The sequence below is a fragment of the Chlamydotis macqueenii genome, chromosome Z, assembly GCF_036417535.1.
Source record: "Chlamydotis macqueenii isolate bChlMac1 chromosome Z, bChlMac1.mat, whole genome shotgun sequence".
Lineage (NCBI taxonomy): Eukaryota > Metazoa > Chordata > Aves > Otidiformes > Otididae > Chlamydotis > Chlamydotis macqueenii.
In genome coordinates, this window is record NC_141593.1 from 64,303,350 (window position 1) to 64,323,443 (window position 20,094).

The window sequence follows — 20,094 nt, forward strand, 5'->3', positions numbered from 1 at the left end:
ACTGATAGAAGGTACTTGTACTTGAGGAAAACTGCAGTAATTAATCTTCAAGAGCTCAAAGAGACTTTCCCGTTGCACTACAAGACAGCTAAGGCACACTTTTCCACAACTGTGGGAAAGCTGAGTATAGGTCTCAGGGTTTTAACAGATGAAAACCACTATTTTTATAAATGGTTATGCTTACACTGGTTAAATTTGCCTGCTTCTGTCGGTGCTGAATTTGGCTACAGGTTTATAATCAAGAGGCTGCCTTCAGCTACAGCCATTAACTATTTAACATATAAAGGCAACAGGCTGCAACTCAATACAGGCTACACAGTGGAAAAGATTTTCACAATGAAAGACAGTTATTAACTTTTCTGTTTAAAGTGTAGTGTGTAACTACAAAATAGCAGGGCACAGTTATATGTGGCTTTAAAACTTGAGCATATTTACAGCAGAGCAGAGTGAATATAAAATATTCTGGCACAGACTGGCACATGGATTGGAAGTTGAAATTATTACAAAATTAAATTATATTTTTAGTATGATTCATGGTCAACTGCAATTCCACTTTGTTGGATATTTAACTGAAGCACACAATATTTTGGAAAAAATATGAAACTATGGACTTGTTTATCAGCTTCCAACTTGGCTCACTCCTTTTTCACATTGTACGTAACAATTCCCAGCAAAAAAGTTCACAAAAACCAAACTTCCCTTCAATCAATTAAATTAAAAACAACAGCAACAGCAACAACAAAAAACCCCAAACCCTAAGCTAAATAATACTATTATCTTTATAATGGAATCATAGAATCACAGAATGGTTTGGGTCATCTAGTCCAACCCCCCTGCAAGGAACAGGGATGTCTCCAACCAGATCAGGTTGCTCAGAGCCTCATCCAACCTGGCCTTGAATGTTTCCAGGGATGGGGCATCAACCACCTCTCTGGGCAACCTGTTCCAGTGCTTCACAGCCCTCATTGTAAAAAATTTCTTCCCTATATCTAGTCTACATCTACCCTCTTCTGTTTTAAAACCATTGCTCCTCATCCTTTCATAACAGGCCCTCCTAAAGAGTTTCTCCCTGTCTTTTTTATAAGCCCCCTTTAGGCACTGGGAGACTGCAGTAAGGTCTCCTGAGAGCCTCCTCTTCTCCAGGTTAAACAGCCCCAACTCTCTCAGCCTGTCCTCATAGAAGAGGTGCTCCAGCCCTCTGATCATCTTCATAGCCCTCCTCTGGACCTTCTCCAACAAATCCATGTCTTTCCTGTGCTGACGGCTCCAGAGCTGGATGCAGTGCTTCAGGTGGGGTCTCACCAGAGTAGAGTAGAGAGGCAGAATCACCTCCCTCTACCTGCTGGCCACACTTCTTTTGATGCAGCCCAGGATGTGATTGGCTTTCTGGGCTGTGCGTGCTCAACATAAGGAGGACATGGATCTGTTGGAGCGAGTCCAGGCGAGGGTTTTAAGACAGAGGAGGTAGATTCAGACTAGACACCAGGAAAAAAATTTTTACAATGAGGTTACACTGGAACAGATTGCTCAGAGAGGTGGTACATGCCCCATCCCTGGAAACATTCAAGGCTAGGATGGACAGAGGTCTAAGCAACCTTTTCTAGTTGGAGATATCCCTGATGGCAGGGGGGTTGGACTGGATAGCCTTTAAAGGTCCCTTCCAACTCAAACTATTCTATGATTCTGCAATTTGACTGATAGACAAAGCAAGATTTCAAGTATTACATGAGTTTCAGTACTGCAGATTTATACCTCAGCGTGTCAGTGAATAAAAATAATTGTTGCAGACATCAAACTTAACCTGAACAGATCTTTTTTGTTGAAAGAACTACTAAGAGCAATCTCTCTCTCCCCCTCTTTTTATCTCTCTCTCTCTCCCTCTCTTCTTCTCCCCTTGTGTTTTTCATCAACTGCTTTGCCCAGTAGCTACTTCAAAAATGCATGATTCTAAAAATTCTTTCTGACGTCTGTTTTCAGTTCATCTTTTTTCATGCCTTTTCCAAGTTCCACATCCTATGATCATTACAGCAGGCTCAATTCACCCCTGGTGCAACTAATATAGCCACTGGCTCTAGGGACGGTTTTCTGTTCAGAGGGTTAATTTCTGTCTAAGCTATTTAAAATAATATTTCAATGTAATTAACTCTTAACTGTCATGTTCTATAAGATGCATCTGTACTTCTATAATTTCCATTTACTTCCAGGACCATCTCTATGGCTTTAATGAAATGTTACCTATTTCATGCTGCACTTCTACTTGAAATCCCAGCAATGCTTTTAGTTTTCCTGTGGTTAATCACAAAAGTTCAAAAGTAAAACTTCCTGTTCAGCCACAAGGACTTCCAGGCATTATATGAATTAAAAAAAAAAAAAAAAGTAGTAGTAAACACATGACGAAATGTTCCCTGCCCACTTCTTACACATGCAATAGAAAAACTGCAAATACTAAATACTTTGTAATCTCATGCCATGTGGCCTTCAGGAAAGAAGTTTTCTGAAGAAGACACTTAGACATTACCCGTAAAGCTAATATGAGCTGGGATGTCAGACTGTGGTGATGCAGTCAGAATATTTCCTAGGTGGGCTTCCTTTTCTTGCATCCTTCTTTCACCCTTCTTGTTCACCTCTACTTCACTCTCCACTCTCCAGTCAGTGGGGTCCTTCCTTTCATTGCCTCTTAAATCTTGCCTATTCATCCTCGCCAAAGCTCTCCTCTTTTCAGCCCTGCACCATCATGGCATGACTTTGACAATGGTCATTTGGCCAGCATAATGTCTGTGTCTTCCACACTGTTTCTATGCTGTAAATTATAGTTTGGACCTTTGCAGGGTTGGCTAGGAGGCAATTTCCTCTTGTTCTGTGCAGTACTTGTCGCAGTCAGCAGCCCCTCAACAAATGTAACCCTCAGCAATGCCACAGGTCCAGATAACTGATGCTTAATAACCATTGACAGGTACTAAAGAGACTCAAACCACAACCATCCAATAAAATGTTATGTCTGTTAAGACAGGCAGGAAATAACGGCATAAGTTTGCAGTTATTTGCTATGACACTGTTATGTACAGATAGGCACACAAAGAAATGTCGATAAATGTTTTTAAATTTTTCATGTTTGAAACGGTAGCAAGCTCTTCCATTCAAGTTAGAGCTTTGACTTTTACAAATAAATTATTAAAGCAGCCTTGTAAAGTGATGTGCCAAGAAAGAAGTCTCATATTTTGAAACCTGTACCAAATAAGCATTTTTTCCTAGTTTTTTAATATTTTGTTAGCTACATTTAAATATTTGCTTGCATATAAACACAGACACATCATAATAGCTGGAGGAAAGAAAACACATTTAAAATTTCAACACTATGCCAAAATACTTACTACTGAACATGTTGAAAAAGCTTCTAATGTAAAATAAATGTGACACCTGTATAGTTTGGGTGGCCAAAAAACTCTGACAGCAGACAAAAATGATGAAAAGCGAGTAGGCAAAAATTTTTATTTTTTGATAACTCAAGTCATTTTAAGCTCTTGGGTTCAGAAAGGCATGAATAAACAATGAGAAATGACCAAAATGTTCACCAAAGAAAGAGGCCAAACAAACTTTTCACTGTTGTACATCACATGAAACAGATGGTAAGTGATGAACAAGTTACTGCAATAAATTGGATCCAAACCAAGAAACTAAGGAGTAAACTGAACCATTAAATCCCATGTGCTTGTGGCATATGAGCTGCTCGTTCACTCAGTAGTTGCGTTTCTCTCCTTTTCCTGCCTGGGAAATAGGGCAGGGAAAACGTGCTTCTTATCCCCCCTTTCCTGCACTCTTACTCATCATCCCTCTGCATCTCACTGCTACTTGCTTTTAGGCGGATCCAAATTGACCCAGGAATGAATTCTCCAGGGCTCGTGCTGCCATTTTCCACCACTCTTCAAAAAAAAAAAAAAAAAAAGCCATGAGGAAGACTGTATTCACTATTAATCTCTCAACTCACACATTGTCTACAATGGTTAGACACAGCAACAATATAGTACTGTTTATAAACTTTGTTCGTACTGTAGTATCTGCTCTATCAAATAGCAACTACACTTGACTGCAACCAAAAATAAATGGTGTTGATTTTTTTGTTTTGTTTGCTTATATTCAGGGCAATTTGTGAGGCTCCTCTGCAGATGTAAAAAAATCCAAACTTCTTGCTTACCTCATGTATCACCTGGCGATGGTCAGCCCTATGCAGAAAAAATTTAAAGAAAATTTGACCTCAGATCCCTTTTTTTAAAAAAGGGAAGAGGTAGCTCTAGTTTTCAAAAGCCTTTGTTATTGCACCACAAATAAGAGATTATACAGTATATAATTTCATAGTCAAGCCATACACACACTGAATATTTCCTGAAAAATTATTTCATGTGCTAGGTGTTCCTTCTACTTAGTGCTTTTAAAATAAAAAAAAATAAATAAATTGAAAAGCATAACTATGTGTTGATTTTCCCCTATAAGCTGTTTCTCTGACAATCAGAAAATGGCTGTCAGTATTACGGTTTGATTTTAATTTCTCCCTCGTTCCTGACAGAAGCACATAGGATTTACAAAAAATCAGAAGTGGTCTAACAAGAATATTAAGCATGGAATCCAGACTGCCAGAATACTACATGATTTACATTTTGCTCATTATAAGTGCATATGCGATTTCACTCATGTTTCTACTTTGTATCAGTCTTTTCTTAACTAACATTCAACTTCTGTTTCTTGGGACAGACTCAGAAACACTTTCTTACCTTAGATTCAGTAGTACAGAAAAAATAATGTTATGTAGTGCAAGAATAGTGAAAATTAGACACCAATGGTGTGGTGGGTTGACCTTGGCTGGCTAGCAGGGGCCCAACAAGCTGCTCTATCACTCCTCCCCCTCAACTGGAAAGGGGAGAGAAAATACGACAAAAGGCCTGTGGGTCCAGATGAGGTCAGGGAGAGATCACCCAGCAATTACTATCATGAGCAAAATAGACTCGACTTGAGGAAATTAATTTAATTTATTGCCAATCCAAATCAGAGTAGAGTAATAGGAAAGAAGGCCAATACGTTATCACAGAGGAGCTACCAACGTTGCTGACAGGCTCAGCATTGGCCAGTGGTGGATGCATCCTGGAGGCAACTGGAAACGACTCTGCCTGACATAGGGACAGCTTCTCAGAGAAGCCACCTCTGCAGCCTCCTCCTGTACCAAAACTCTGCCATGTAAACCAAATACATGTGGTTACTCAGCCTATCTAAATTTGAGACCCTAGGAGCACTCCAAATTTCCTAGTCCAAGCCTGTGTACTAACTATGCCAAATCATGACCTGGTAAAGCCAAGAGTGCAACAGTGCCCCTCCTCTGCTTCCGACTCCCATGTACCAGTTTCTATGCAATGAAAACACAGGATGCATATGTCACAGTTGACCAAGTGTGGTCTTATAAACACAACTGGGAGACCATCCTCTTCTGCATTAAGGCACAAACCTGTAGGTCACATTAGACAAGGGAAGAGACTACTTACAAGTACAGGCAAAGACCTACAGTTCATAGTTTTTCCAGTCAATATAGATGAAGCAGAACGGTGCAAGGTTGGTTTATCAAACAGGCAATTTCCTGTTAAACAGAAAAACAGTCCAATACGTTCCCACCCATAGTACTTTATAATACTTATCTTATGTCCTAGAATCACAACACATTATGATAAAGCTCTCTGCTTTATATTTCAGATATTTAAAGCTTCCTTACATAGATCAAATTTTCCTTGAAAATACACCACACAAAACACAGTTGCTGAAAGCTCATGAAGTATTCATTTGAATACGATTTCAAAGATTCATTGTATGTCTGAGAGAGAAATAATTACTTTCCAGTTTGTACAGTTAATGAGTGATAGCAAAACAAACTTGTTAGAAGAGATACTAGTATATACAAATGCTTTTCTAATAGTTTTTCTGCCTCAGCCTGTGAATTCAGACTATAAGATCATCACTGAAGCCTGTTAACATTGGCAGTCGTCTTTCTTGCAAAAGTCAACACAAGAGAAAAAAAAAAACAGTCTCTAAGGTATTCAGGATCACATTCAGTTGTTCAGATTTCAAATAATATAAATTAGAAATTATGAATCATCATGGCTGTATTCTTTCATTTATCATTCAGGAGGTGTGATTACCGAAAAGTTTTAAAGAAATCTGTCACAGAGTGATATACTTTAATTTCTCATCAACTTACTATGACTAAGGTTGTAAAAAGTATTATTAATCAATTACGAAAATTGATTTATTATGAAACTTTATTATGAATTATGAAAAGAAATGCATCATCAAAATTAGGACTATTAGCCTACACAAGCTTTCCCATAGACTCGTAACAAATATTATCAATCAGTGACTATCTCAATGCAGGTAAAAGCACTAAATATTCTACATAACCCTTTAGAGGAGGCTCACAATTTCTTTTTGTGAACCAGGACCTTTTTTTCAGAAAACATGGGAACACTGAATTTCTATCAGATGAGTTTCTTGCCCAACTTGTTCAGTAATTATTGATATTATGTATATAAAAATTTCAGTGAATTTATTGTTTTGTTGATTCCTACTCTCATCTTTTTGCAAATCAGTTGTTTACCACTATTTCAATTGTCAGAGTTTCTCAAGAGAAGACAATGTTAGAATTACTGACACATTTAAAAATCCCCTAAGATGCTGTGTTAGATATCATAAAGAAACCAAAAAGATTGCAGATATTTTTGTTTCTCTCTTTTCTATATTCTCCCTCGCCCCTTGGTTGGTTTTCGATGAAAAGAATCCAAAATGAAAAATTTAAAAAAAAATAATAAAATACACACCACTTCCTCCTTATACTTGGTAGGACAATAAGAAACAAATTCCCTAACAAGTCCCTAGCAGAAAACAGCTTGACTACTATCTTATTCATGTAAAAATGAGTGGTCCTTTTTCTGTTGCTTAAAAGCCATTTGTGTTTCACGTGTATATATACATGGGTTATGTTTTGGAAAATAAACATCCATGAGAAGCTCTTTCTTACGTACTTATTATTCAGTAGTATTATGACAACTTGGTGCAGAAATACATTACAAATTTCTTAGGAGTAGCATGCTAGTTTACCTTAATTCTTACGAAAAGATGTAGTTTACTAGACAGATCACTGAAATCACATCAAAACACAACTCAAATTTCTATTTTGTTTATATTTGCTCCTCACACAGGTGAGACCCAATCATCTATTTGAAATACATCATGGTATGTATATATGAAAACATTTCCTCTGTGTCCTTCCTTACATGCTTTTTAGATACTGGTCAAGTCAAGCCAAAAACCCAAATCCACGGGACAAGGTTGATTCTTTTTCTTCATTTAATGGTAAAATCAAATAAAAGCACTGGCTTAGATGTCTGTTTTTATTTAAAGGGGCATTAGGTCTTTGTTTATCTTCACATGAACATAATCTAAGCGACAAAGAGCAAAGACATGCAAACATTAGGTGCCACCAAAAAAACCCCAAATTTAGTCTCTCCTTTTTCATAGACTGTCTCATTGACTCACTCACCAATTTTGTGGATAAACATTTTTTCAGCTAGCTTGGGTCACTGCTTCACTGCAAAAATTTATGCAGTTGACTTATTACAGGGATGACACAAGAATGAGCAGCAAAAGTGGGTTAGGATGGTTTTCCAAAGAACAGTGCAGGTTTAAATGTGTACTAAGTCACATTAGCACTGGGAATTGAAGAGCATTTGTCTATAGCTGCATCCACAGACTGAATCTGAGGCTGATTCCTGCACAGCCAACTAGCACTTTAACTACCAAAGGATTTGTCACGACGGTTTATCAGGAGTATGTTGTTCTGCTTTAGATTTTAAATACAAATACAGAAAGATGGTTTGTTCCAAAATTGTAATTCTAAAAGGTGGAGAGGTAATTCCACATGTATCCATAAAAGGCATCTAACCCCTTCATTTCAAGTCACTGTACAAGTAAAAGCAACTCATTAACACTGCACAATTTGCACTGAGTTGTGCCTGTTTATAAAAAACAAAATTTGACATTTTATTTTTCCATTCCTTCTGGCATGTTCAACTGCTTTTTTTTTTTTTTCATTTCTCTTCTTTGTCAAGTACAAAATTGTACCTGCTGGAAACATCACAAAGGTATATTTTTTTATTTATCTTTTAATGAAAGGCACATCAGTTCTTTTAATGACTAACAGGGAGCGTTAGGGTAAATTACTTTGCCCTCCTGCTTACCACTGTAGATCTTCAAAGTGATTTCCCCAGACTTAGTGTGTCTCTTTTTTAAGAGACATCCAATTTCAATTTAAAAACTTCATAGTGTGAATTACTGACTACTCTTCCAAGTAAGTCAGTCCAGTAGCTACATACTTCACCGTGAAGAATTTTTAGATTATTTCTAGTCTGATTTTATTAACTTAGGCAATAATACCTTGTGTTTTTACCACATTAATGCATCTTCTGTTGTTGGAAACCTTATTTTGAGTGAATTAATGAATAAGCTTCCTTCTAAATACTTTATTTCTTAAGTTAAAGCAATTCATATCCAGAAAAAATTAACTTCCAGAAAAGCTTTAAGAATATGAAATTACTTTGATTTTTCCTGAAATTTTAATTTGTATTATATTTTCTGAAGTTCAGTATAGGGTAAGGAGATTTTCCAGTAACAGCTTCACTAGATCTTGGCACACTTAGACACTGCTTTTGCTGTTCAACTTGCTCATCAGGACCATAAGTCTCTAGGAATTACTGCTTCAGCACACAGCCACTAAAGCAAGTAAGTCTAGCACTGGCGGCCAGGTATGTGGCCTGGCCTGTACTTTACCACGTTGTCCCGGTTTTGGCCAGGATGGAGCTAATTTTCTTACCGGCAGCTGCTGTGTTTTGGATTTATTCTGGGACTTGGTATGTGAAGAATTTTTACAATATACTGATGTTATTAGGTGTCGCTAAGATATCAAGGACTTTTTCAGCTTAACAGGTCTTGCTATGTACAGGCAAAATAAACTGGGAGGAGTACAGTCAGTACATTTGACTCAAACTGGCCAAAAAGAGTTCCCAGTATGTTTCAGAGTAACAGGCTGAGAGCCCTCGCTAGCACCCCATCCCACTAAATTTGGCACGCCATCTCATGGCTTGTCACAGGCGAGCCTGATATTATCCCCCTCTCACATAAATTCTAGTTTAAAGCTCTGTCAAGCAGCCCTGCCAGCTTAGGAGGAAAGACCCTTTTCCTTCTTTGAGAAAGATGAATTCCATGTGATGCCAGCAGGCCTGGTGCTGTGTAGACCCTCCCATTATTGAAAACTCCCAAATTCTGGCAGTGACACTACCTACAAAGCCATGTATTAATAGACTGTGTCCATCTGTCACTACTACTACTACCATCCAATATCACTACTCACAACTGGAAGGATAGAGGCAAAACTCTGAAGCAGGCCTACAGCAAAACTAGGGTTAATAATGGACTCCTAAGAAGACTTACTCCTTCTGTGAGAAGTTTGGCGGTGTCCTAGCTGAGACACAAAAACAGTAGATAGATAGGATCCAGTAGTGCCTGGGATTCTCTTCTGCCATTTTATTTGGGGAAGAACACGCAGTGGGTAGCACATGGTACACCCGAAAATGGCAACCTGACACAGACACCCAGAAACACAGATTAATTCAACCAAAACATCACCAGGCCTGCACACCGGCACCAGACCAAGCCTGTACAGCTGCAAAGCTGCCTGGTAGATGCACATCAACAATAAACGATCACTGAACAAGAGCCAAATAAGCAACAACTATCCCAATGCAAAAACCCAGGGAAGTCAAAATGTACCATCCACTTTCAGCTCCTCCATCTAGTTCTGCTGCACAGAGTTGATCCCAGAATCTATGTCTACCTCTACCAACTATCTTGCAGTAAAAACCAGACTTTTGTATTTTTAACACATTACTGTTGTGAAGCTAAAATAAAATGTGTATTTTGATCAGATGGCAAAATGTTTTTATGTTGCTTTTACTTTTTCTTCCCACTATTGACATCTATTCAGCAGCATTCATTAATCTGTTTCTCCTCCAGATTACTTGATTTTGCCTCAATACCAAGGAAAACTCAGCTTTAAAATCATTGTATACATAGCTAAATACAAGAAATCTGTAATTTATCTCTTTGGTATTCTTTTATTCCTTTAGATCCCTCTAGAATAAAATAAATGTTATTGGAGGATTGCATCCTACACAGCCCATCCAGTTTTAATACTTTCTTGTTCCTAAGTCAGCTAGCATAAAATTAGCTTGATGGAGCCAGATATTTCCTGAATCTAGACTAGTAAATTCTCTAGAGGCAGAGACTGTCATTACCCAATTCTATCACAAGTATTACACACTTAGAGGTTAAAACTTGGACAAGTGAAAACCTTGCTGAATGAAAGAAACTCAGTATTTTTTAACTTGCATTTTAAAATGGCAGAGTGAGGATATTTTAAATACCTGATTCTTAGGTTCCATTCAAGCGTAGTTCTAAGCATGTTTACACCATATCTGTAAATATATTTCAGGAGATATTTGTTGATCATGTATTTGGACATTTGAAGTATGCAAAGCTTGCTCTCCTACATTTTATTGCTTGGCACGAGCTACATATTGAATATTACAGCTCTTTGGAAACAGATGAAAAAAATAAGGGTTTGATTTCCAGTACAGAAAGAAAACTGCAATTCCAAATTTGTACACAATGTCCTGTTAACGTCCATTGGGAAAATAAGGGCTAATACAAGTGCAGCAAGCAATCCTATGCTCCACTAAACAAACACACAAGACAGTTCTTACATTTACAGCAGTCATTCTGTAAGATTTTCTTGTCCGTGACATATGTTGCCTGAAAGACTTGACTGGACACAAGCTAAGAGTATTTGTATTATTAGGGAATTACAGCTTTTTGATAGAAGTTTTATTCCACTTCAGAACAATAAACAGTTATTAAAAAATTAATGGAAACAAATATACTGTTAAAATTGTTTCAGGTATGAAGTGTTTTATTTCAGTCTTCTGATCAATCAACTACTATAATCTACAAAAACAGACCTCCTGAGCTACCAGTACCTTGTGGGAAGCTGAGAGCCCCAGGGAACCTCAGCCTTTTAATGTTCAGGCTAAAATCAGAGTCTAGAAGGTCAGTCCAGTTCTGACAAGAAACTACATCGGTTTCTGATGGAAAGCTTTTGATGTTGCTCAAGGAAATGATAAAAAATACCCACTCTCTTCCCCAATATTCAACTATGAAGGATGGTGTCAGAATCTTTATTCCGCATATTTAGGATGAAAAGCACTGAGTAGAATGCTGTGAATATTTTCATCTGTGACAGACACATCAAGGAGTCCTTCAATCTGTGCAACACAACATCTTTAGTTTGTGACAATCACAGTGACCTTAGTTTCAATCATCTGTTACAAGTAAACTCAGTGATAGCATGAGGAGTCAAACTGGCTGTCCAGTATCAGTCAACGCATGCTTGTTTCCTTTCTTGTTCAATTCCTAGCACTGACCCTTGATGATTGGCATGTTTTTAGTTAAAAGTGCACTGAAAGTATGTAAATATCCTTTACAAGCCTTTCTATTGTCACAGCTAATAAAATTTTTGTAATATTGATCCACACTAAATAAAGCTAAACACTTAGAGGTAAACTTTATCCCATTCTTACGCTACTGTGCACTTGTGGAAAAAGAAAGGGAGGAGTAGGGAAGGAGAAGATAATGAAAGATACAAAGAGTCAAACTTTGAAACTACACAAATACTATATAATTCTAGTAGAATTAAACCCTGGGCTGAGCAATGTATATGGTTTGTGTTTTCTTTAGTGCACTGAGGCACTGCCTTCTTCCAACTGACCTGCAGATGTGTCTGGCTAAGCAAAGGATACTGAAATAACATCCCTTATATCTGATTTCGTATCAGGTCTAGAAATAGGGCAGTGCTAGGAACAAAACCCCTCCAGAAAGAGGTTTGTCATTGCCTTCCAGTGCTCCTCCTGGGCAGCGCGGCTATACATCATACCTTCTTTCATGCTGTACCTACAGGACAAGTCCCAGAGATATTAAAGTCTTACTAACTCCTTACAATCTCCTTTTAAATTTATCATATTCCTGTTCTACAGGACAGGATTTAAAGCACTTATCAACATTTTTCTTTCTTTATTTTCTATTATTAAATATCATATTTTCTTTGCATTCATTAACGGGTTCTACATTCACGTGACAGCTAATAATAAAAGTGCGTCCTACTACGAACTATAAAAGTCCTACTGAATGCCACTTAGCTTTCTGTGTTATTTCACTGTCTTCAACTCTAGCACAGGAACTTACTTTCAATGAGGATATCATCCTTATTTTTCAGTTTTATCCTAAACAGGAAAAATTACTTTTATTCCTTTATTTAGTCAGTAAGCTAAAAAGAGAGAAGCATTTCAAATACTTTCCTGTCTAGGTAATGTAGCACAAGTTAAGGTTATCAGCAGATGTATTTATTAACATTCTTCAAACCCTCTGTACTTTAAAACTTCTGGACTAAATGGAGGCAGCTTTCAAATACAGGTGAATTTTGCTGTTTCCTGCATGGACAGAATGGCCTGGCTCTACCATTTACGATTCTGCCTGCACTATACCCGCTCCTCCCACTGTGCCAGACCCATTTCACAAGCATATGCATGTCCCATGCTTTCAATAAATAAAAATCATAAGCCTCTGTTTCTTGCAGATACAGAAAGGTCGATACTGTCTTGTAACTCAAAATAGACGAAGGAAAGCAAGCAAAACAAAAATCACTTTATCTGTTCATTTTTTCGTACTAATTCAACTGGAATTTAACAAAGCAGTATGAGGAAGCTGGTCCACACAGATATGGGACAAACTTGGAAGTTGTCTCCAGTTCATTTCCTCCATATGTTTCATCAGTACAGAGAGATGTATTGCTGTCCAATGCGAAATAAGTGCATTTTCATCTCTAACAACTATCATGTAGTAGCATAAGTGCCTTTCTTCATATGTGTCTTGTTATACGCTACTCAGAGATAACTGCTATGTAGTATTCTCACAAGAGTAAAGACATTATATTGTGAGAATCAGTGAGGTTTTTCTTTTGCTTTGTATTATCTTCAATGAATCAGGAGTTCCTAATTTCAAATATTTGCAAATCTAATGTTTACCAAAGCAGTTGTCACTGTGGAATGTATTTTATAAAGAAGGAAGAAACTGAAATATACAGACATATAAACAGCCACTTACATAGTACCAGAAAGATTCTACAATCAGTTCTTTTACAGTGGGTGGCAGGAAAGTACACTGGCTTTATTTCAAAAGTCAGCTTCCACTGGTGTAGGCTTGTAGTTTATTGTCGTGGTTTTGTTAGTAAGGGGGGGCCTAAGGTGGTAGCTTCTGTAGGAAACTGCTAGAAGTCGCTCCCCTTTGTTCAGTGGACTCGGCCGGGCCTAGGGCGGACCTGCTGCTGGCCAAGGCCAAGCCGATTGGTAGCAGAATGTCCCGTGATAACGCCTCTGCGATAACGTATTTAAGAAGGGGAAAACAGAAAAAAAAAGAGAGGAGAGAAGATGTGAAGGAGCTGAGCGGGGGCAGAGGCGCAGAGGGGGAGGCGCAGGCCTCATGGGCCTTGCAGGCCTCACCCTCTGGCCTCTCGCCAGGCAGCCGATTGGGCCCGACTCGGCCTGGCCTGGCTGCAAGAAGTGGAGAGGAGATGAGAAGTGAATAAGATGTAAAAAAGAGATCCTGAGAGACATCCACCAGCCTGTTGTGAGGAACGGCTGCAGACGCCAAGGTCAGTTCAGAAGGAGGGGGAGGAGTAATGCGGCTCCTGGCCAAGATTCCCCTGCAGCCTGTGGTGACGACCATGGTGGAGCAGGTTGTCCCCCTGCAGCCCATGGAGGTCCACGGAGGAGCAGAGATCCACTTGGAGCCCGTGAAGGACCCCATACCGGGGGAGGTGGATGCCTGAAGGCAGCTGTGGCCCGTGGAGGGCCCGCTGGGGCAGCTGTTCTGGAGAGACTGCACCCGTGGAAGAGATGACCCACGCCGGAGCAGTTCCACAAAGGACTGTGGCCCGTGGGAGGGACCCCACAATGGAGCAGGGGAGGAATGTGAGGAGTTCTTCCCCCGACCATGAAGCAGCGGCGTGAAACAACGTATGATGAACTGACTGCAACCCCCATTCCCTCTTCCCCCCTGTGCCGCTCGGGGGGGGGAAGGTAGTAGAGATAATGTTAAGCTTGGGAAGAGGGAGGGGTGGATGGAGGTTATCTTGTTCTCTGTCTCATTATCCTGCTGTTTGTAGTAATAAATGAATAGTTTTCCCCAAGTCGAGTCTGTTTTGCCCGTGACGGTAACTTTAAGGATTTCTCCCTGTCCTTATCTCAAACCTTGAGCCGTTTTTCCTTATATTTTCTCTCCCTATTCTCTCGGAGTGTGGGGGAAGTGAGAGAGAGACTGCGTAGTCTGGTCCGATCGGGGCTGAACTACGACATTTATCTTAATGACTGCTGAACACAATGTTTTATCTCACATGGGTCTGAAGTCCAAAATCAACATTACAAAATCATGTTGAAATTGTGATACTGAAGGACAACAGTAATCCATTAAAATTACAGTATGTTAGTTACTCCTTGGTGACAGAAGAGAATGTAATTTTGTATCTCCAGTACACAATCATCACTGTATTTGCAAAACATAAAAACCAAAACATTCTGTAAGCATTAGAAATTTACACAAAAAGAGGTTATTATCATGTTCTGTTTTTCACATGCTAATTTATCCAGGAAGGAGACTGACATGCATTAATAGCTTTTACTTAGCAAAGTCAACATTGAACTGGAAAGGAAATAAACAATTCTATGAAAAACTCTGCCACTGACTGGCTTTTTTCTTGCTCTCTTATGCTTAAAGTGATTCAAGATTAAGTTTAAGATAATGATAATAACCCTACTTAAAGAAAAACAAACTCTGAGATTGATGTAGTTGTCATCATACAAGCACTGCTGAAGAATATATGTAAACACATTTGTTCAAAGTTCCTTTTTTTTCATAATTTACCTATTACTTTTCCCTTCTTATGTAAATTATTTTTTTCCATTATTGTTTGCAAGATTGCAAAAGAGGTCAGTCAAAATATCAGGCAAACAACATAAAGGGACAGATCTGAAATCAAAAAACACTTATAAAAATCCAATTTCTTATTATGAACATAATGCACAACCAATAGTGAAGCAGTGAAGCACACTGTCTTAAGTTCCTTAAAGAGTCTTATTATATACCTCAAATACTTCAGGATGAAAGAAAAAACCTCTTCTCTTGAGGAGGAGATACAGCAATTTCTGGAGTTCTACTCTTTATCTTCCCCAAGAAAGGCAGCAGACTGGTCCTGGCCTTACTCACTGTTCAAAACACTGCTGTTGGCTGGCTGTCGGGTGCTATTTATGCATATCTACTTCATATTTATCCATATCTACTTCTTTTACTGGACCAGACTTTTATCTCATTTATCTAGAGAAAACATTTCAACATCACAAAAGATACAGAGTCTTGCAACAGCAGAAACAATCCTGCAAAACATTAAAGGTTCTAGTTCCTCTTGGTCATATCTCCATGAGAGATTCTCACCTTATTTTTATAACCTGACAGGAGTTCGATTATCTCAACAATAAGAAAACTCGACCTCTAAATCTCCAAAGATTCAGCATCACAAAGGACAGGGCAATCTAAATACAGCCATGGGCCCACCTGCTCACATCACTAAAATAATGCAGTGCAGGTGGTGGATAGAGCGCACGGTTTAGCTTCATAACATAACCCTTCAACCGTGCTATATATGAACCAATGTGGACAGAGAAAAGTAGCAGACTTGCATAAGATGACAAGAGCACGGGCCACTCCATCTCCTGCAGCAGGATACCTGGTCAAGTCCATTTATCCCAGCAGCTTCTCTCAGCTAACAAGAGAGCTCTTTGACCAACATGAGGTAGTCAGATGTCAAATCATCTAAGATCAGTAATGAAAGTTAACTTGCATGTGCTCCCCAGACCTATCTTAAGATGGACTACTGCAGATACCTTATAAAAATGATGACTGAGGGAGAAACTTGCTCCCATGGGCTCTTCTCCACCACAAAATAGGCCAGTGAGATAAAATCCCTGCTAGTTTTTCCCATTTAAACCATCACCACATAATTGCAACCAAAGAAAGATGAGGCTGAAGTGCAATTTATATGCACTGCACTGCCATGTGCTGAGCCAGTAACACCAGTGCTGCCACTGCTGCTTCAATTATGACCTGCATAGTCTGTGCTAATAGATTCAGAAAAACTAGGCTGCAGCATCTAACTATTGCATGCTATATATCACACATTGCCCTACAAGATACAATGTGGTTATTCAATCGGTAGTAAGTGTTCTTCGGATTAAGTATTCTGAACTTTGTGCTCTACCATGGTTTACCATAGACATTTCTTCTACTGCATGCCTTTGCACTTATCTCACTTACAAGAACTTACTGTAGCTCTAAGCCTGATGCTTTCACTATTATCACTAGTTCGAACAGTGGACAAGTATTTTGCTTCTACACCTCCCAACCCTTCTGAAAAAGCATGGATCACTGTACATGTAGAAACTGGGAAAGAGAAACGCTGCCTCAGTAATAATAGGTACCCAATACTCATGCCTACTTTAAGAGTGAATCTGATGAGTGACATAGCAATCACAGCAGGATTTTATCACACGTAAAATTACTGTTCATGGTATCACTGAAAGGAAAGCCATAATTAGACTATGGAAACAAAGAGATCTGAGCAGGTCTAGAGAGCATACACAACTCCATCTGGTAATTAAAGAATTCACACTGCACTCTGCTTCAAAACCAGTAATCAAGTTATCTGAAGGAAGTGAACAAGACCTGTAGTGCACTTCACTTACTTCGTGTAACATTTTAAGTAAAATATTGATTTAATAATTTTTAAAAAGGATGAAGATTTGGAATCTTTTCTTGTTTCTATAAACAATGGACGATGTGATGAAAAGTGTAACAACTTCAGAAGACAAGAGATGAAGAACAGTAACTTCTACTAAGTGATAAAAAGATCCACAATCTATGATTCTATGAATCTTTCTGAAGATTCTTACTTTATCTCCTTAAAAAGGACGGTTATTGGAATTTACTCTCCTAGCGTTCCTTTCAAAGCATACACTATTACAAAGCATACACATGCTAGCTTTTATTAATCAATTGCATTATTACAAATTCTCATTGCTTATTTCAATTTTCCTAAGCCGGTCCTCTTCATTAAATTGATAGAAAGCACCTTCTCTTTCTATTTGCATTTGGGAAGTCTAGATCTGGACAATTCAGACTTCAAAACACCTGTGAGGAATTAAAATGGAGCAGCGGTCTGAAATTATGGCAAATGTTCAATTAAAGCTCTATTATTAGGTAGTAACACTTTTCCAAAACATTAAATATTAATATCTCAAAGATACCACATTTACATTTCAAAGGCAGACAATTCCTGTCTGGTTCTGTTTAGTTTATTGTGTTTTCCTTGGTAAGGTGCGAAACACGCTATGTTACAGGTGTTTAAAAATGCTTCACAGAAGTTATACTCATAATATAAATTTAAAAACCACTGCTGGCTGAATATAATACTGCATTCCTTCTTACGTCATTTTTATTAGAGGTTTTACAGTCAGTGCTGCAAAGTTTTAAGTTAACTGTTTCCCATGCTTTGCAAGTTTACTTGTTCTAACCTGAATCTCATTATGTTAATAATGTGAATTTTTTATACTGATAAAAACACCTTACAACAGGACACAGGCCAGAGACGTTATCATTAAAAGAGAATAACTGATTCAATGTTCATAGCATGATTTAACAGAGACCTTGAAATACTTTAGTGCACTAAAGAAAGCCTGGGTTGGCAAACTGCAGAAAAACAACGTATTTCCTTCATACTTAGAAACTCCATTTCTGGCCAAAAGCAGCATTGCATTTGAAAAGCTCCATCTTTTGTTTTTATAGCACAGCACTTTCCCCCACCACGAAAATGCACAAAGAAAGGCAGTAATTTGTGACAGAGTACTCAGGAGGCATGGGGAAAGAGACAAGAAAGCACTTCTGAGAGAGAGGACAAAGGGTGAAATGGAAGATGCTGGATACCAAAACCGAACATGAAACGCTGGAATTCACATGCCACTTAAACTTTCCAGAGCTGAGAACTGTAAACTTAACACTGCAACAAAACTGAAATTTACATGTATATCAATGCACATGCATAGAGTATAGCATCTAATTTGGAGGTACTAGCATGTTCATAAGACTCTGACAAGCCTAGGGACAGAATCCAGGGGAGAAATACTGTGCTTTGCTTATCAAAGATGAGTTTATACAGGAAAAATTGAGCCAGGTGAGGTAAGACGTGCAGCAGACCCTCACATCTAAAATTATTCAGTGTTATTTTCTCTAATTTAAGATGAAACAGAAATATTTAACATAAAATATGCAATCTTTGATTTGCATTATCCTACAATCCCTTGTATACAGTAGCTCTTTTAAGAAGGAAAAAAATATTAAACTAGATTATAACAGTTGGTATATGATCTCCACAGCAGTGACAAAGTCAAACAGCAAAACTTCTCTTTTTAAAAGAAAAACCTGTAGATAGGCAATGTGGATACATCCACAGTGAGTTCCAGTGATTTTAACAGCAATTTTCAATGTGTGAGCAAGGGAGGTGCTGTGGAGTCCCAGAGCGTGAGCAGAATCCACCTGACAGAAACCTCATTTGGGCAGCGAAGACCTCGCACTCACGCAGAGCGAGTTACTGCCTGCTGCTGCAAGTGCTAGGACTTCACTTGGCAACAGGTCTCATGAGATTAAGTACAGCCAAACAATACAACGTGTAAAGTGCATCATTAAAAGCACATGTGGAGCATCTGGGGAAAGCATGACTTAGCATTTAAGACTACTTCCTTGCTTTGCCACTTTTATGCAGGGAACATAATGTGAAACTTTAGACCCTAAATGTGTATTTGCACAAAATACAATCTTAGTTTACTGCAAAGGTTTTCAAAGAGCAGTTATCTGTTAGAATTTTTATTATGATTATTCTTATTATTTCAGTTTAAATACTATAAATGCACTACAATCTGTATACAGGGAAACTGCTTGAAGATTGGTTTTAAGTTTAATACCCATTACTGCATGTAATTGGAAATTTAAATTAAAAATCTGTTTTGTCTGTTTTGCCATAGAGTACGTTTTACATTTCAGCTGAAAAAAAACCATACTGCTTTATATAGCATCTGCTGTTGGGCCACTTGAGATTAATTTGGCACAATTTTTGTAAATAACAGATTTATTATCAGATTTTCTTCACTGATTGGATTTTTTTTAACTCTAGGTCCCAACAATTCACTTTGTGAGAATAAAAGAATGTTCTTTCATAAAATAATTAAAAACACTGAGGACTTCTTTTCAACTAGTAAGAATATTAATTGGGTTCACCATCAAAATGTGATAACATGTAAAATATCTTGTTTTGCATGTTAATGCTTTGTAATTGCACAGAGCTTTTTAACTTCAAAGCTCTTTACATGAATTAAGTGGATGTCCCTGAAGGCCTTAGGCAAAATTTTCTTTGCCTTCAAAAAGAGATTTGCACCAGACAAAAGCTTTGTGAAAGACACAGGACTGTGCTTTGTTGTTTTAATCTACCACCATCGCACATGAGATAAAATATTACTGTCATTTTGCAGACAGAGCAGTGCAAATAGGGAGGAACCGACTGAGACTATCCCTGCCCATCTGAAAACTCTGTACTTCACCTTCGCCGTGGCACATCGAGCAAGTGAGAAACAAAATGCTAGATAATTCAGTTTTCCAAAGCCATGTCAACATACCTTTCAATTATTTCTTTACTTCCTCACCAAAGATCAAGCTTCTTGGAAGTCCGATGATTACCTCCTACTGCACTGCTCCATACACAATGCCTTCGCTCTGGCAGTCAGGCAGACAAAAATGGAT

At 38.3% G+C, this 20,094-nt stretch overlaps 1 protein-coding gene across 1 annotated transcript in view; it reads right to left on the reverse strand.

Moving 5' to 3' along the window:
• Positions 1-20,094, reverse strand: part of PRR16 (proline rich 16) — a 164,079-nt gene that overhangs the window by 31,630 nt on the left and 112,355 nt on the right. The window lies entirely within an intron of this gene.